We start from the raw sequence: 2,408 nt of genomic DNA, 5'->3' as shown, positions 1-2,408 counted from the left end.
ACTGTAGCATCCCATAAAAATCTTCTATTTCTTCATTTTTGGCCCTAGTGGTTGGTGCATAAATTTGGATAATAGTCATATTAACTGGTCTTCCTTGTAGCCTTATGGATATTATCCTATCACTGACAGCATTGTACTTCAGGATCGATCTTGAAACATTCTTTTTGATGATGAATGCAACACCATTCCTCTTCAAGTTGTCATTCCCAGTATAGTAGACTATATGATTGTCCAATTCAAAATGGCCAGTACCAGCCCATTTCAGCTCACTAATGCCTAGGATACTGATGTTTATGCATTCCATTTCATTTTTTATGATTTCCAGTTTTCCTAGATTCATACTTTTTACATTCCAGCTTCTGATTATTAATGGATGTTTGCAGCTGTTTCTTCTCATTTTGAGTCGTGCCACATCAGCAAATGAAGGTACTGAAAGCTTCCTCCATCCTCGTCATAAAAGTCAACTCTACTTTGAGGAGGCAGCTCTTCCCTGGTCATTTTTTGAGTGCCTTCCAAGCTGGGGGGCACATCTTCCAGCACTATATCAGACAATGTTCCGCTGCTCTTCTTAAGGTTTTCACTGGCTAATGCTTTTTAGAAGTAGACTGCTGGGTCCTTCTTCCTAGTCTGTCTTAGTCTGGAAGCTCAGCGGAAACCTGTCCTCCATGGGTGACCCTGCTGGTATCTGAATACCTGTGACATAGCTTCCAGCATCACAGCAACATGCAAGTCCCCACAGTATGACAAACAGACACTTGGGGGAAGAAATGAATAAGTAAGAATATCTACGAAAAGACAGATGTCACATAATTGCCAGTAAAATGTTAGAGAAAATAGTAAGATATGACATGAGATTTTACCAAAATCAAAAACACTGTTCTTGCTTAATCCCTGAGGTGTTGCTCTTTCCAATTTCAGGTGGACCTGCATGGACATGGCCAATGACACCACCCCAGATGGCTTTATCCTTCTGGGCCTCTCAGATAACCCCAGGCTGGAAATTATTCTCTTTGTGGTTGTATCCATCTTTTACATCGTCACCCTAGTGGGCAACATCACCATCATAGTTTTGTCCCATCTTGACTCTCACCTCCACACTCCCATGTACTTCCTCCTCACCCAGCTCTCCTTCCTAGACCTTTGCTTCACCACCAGCTGCATTCCTCAGATGCTGATCAACCTCTGGGGCCCAGACAAGACCATCAGCTACCTGGAATGTGCAGCTCAACTCTACATCTTCCTGGGATTGGGTACTGCTGAGTGTGTCCTGCTGTTGGTCATGGCTTTTGACCGCTACATAGCAGTGTGTCGGCCCCTGCACTATGTGGTCATTATGAACCCAAAGGTGTGTCAGAAGCTGGCACTCCTGGTCTGGGCGAGTGAGATTTTTGGCTCCTTGGTACATTCCCCCACCACAATGAAGCTGCCCTTCTGCCATCACCACCAAGTGGATGACTGTGTGTGAAGTTCCTGCATTGATCTGCCTAGCCTGTGGAGACACACGCATCAGTGAACTTCAGATATCAGTGATTGGGATCATCGTCCTGATGGTGCTGCTACTGCTCATCCTTGTCTCCTACAGCCATAGTGCCTGGGCAGTGCTGGCCATCCAGTCCCAAGAAGGAAGGAGAAAGTCCTTCCGCACATGCTCTTCTCACCTGGTTGTCTTCCTCTTCTCCTGTAGTGTCACCACAGTGTACATGCAGCCCCAAAGCCTTTTTTCCCAGAAAGGAGGTAAATTCCTGAGTTTTTTCTATACTGTGGTGACCCCCACTCTCAACCCCCTCATCTACACCTTGAAGAACAAGGATGTGAGGGGGACTATCAAGAGGCTAATTGGGAAAAACAAAATGGCTAGTGAGGACTGAAGAACTCAAATTTAAGGGTAAGATCAGTTTTTGTTCAGTTTCTCATGGCACTTAGGTGTGGGTGACTCTCAACTATCAATACTAATACAAAGGGTCAATAGTGTGCTTCTCAGACAGTGAGACAATCAAAAGAACAATTTGGTGTGCCATGTAGAGTTAATCTTGAATTCAAATATAGGTGTAACTTTGTTCCAGTCAGGGCACAGTCAGGAAATGAAAACCACTCTATTTATTTTAAAATAAAGAATTCATTGTAATGAACTGTTAACTAGATATTGAAGAAGAAAAAAAGAAATAAGAAGCAGACCACTAGGGGTGGGGGAACACAAGAAAAGGACTGGAATTGTTAGAACTTATGGTTCATAGCAGAAACTCTTAAAGACTTTCTACTTCTAAGGAGGAGCCAACAGCTAGTTGTGCCATTGCCATCTAGGCAACACAATGCTCTGGTTCAGCTCACCACATGTTGGAAATCTTGATTCAATGTGATTCAACTACTGGGACCTAATAAACTGTCACTGTTGGGGTGATAAGCATTGC

General features: G+C 43.7%; 1 pseudogene; it reads left to right on the top strand.

The window, feature by feature from the left end:
• Nucleotides 1-928: 928 nt before the first annotated feature.
• LOC126059432 (olfactory receptor 2H2-like) lies at nucleotides 929-1,868 on the top strand (annotated as a pseudogene).
• The last annotated feature ends 540 nt before the right edge of the window (nucleotides 1,869-2,408 follow it).

The sequence above is a fragment of the Elephas maximus genome, chromosome 16 (assembly GCF_024166365.1).
Source record: "Elephas maximus indicus isolate mEleMax1 chromosome 16, mEleMax1 primary haplotype, whole genome shotgun sequence".
In the NCBI taxonomy this organism is placed as follows: Eukaryota; Metazoa; Chordata; class Mammalia; order Proboscidea; family Elephantidae; genus Elephas; species Elephas maximus.
Note: the sequence above shows the minus strand (reverse complement) of the source record. Positions and strands in the feature narration are given on the sequence as shown.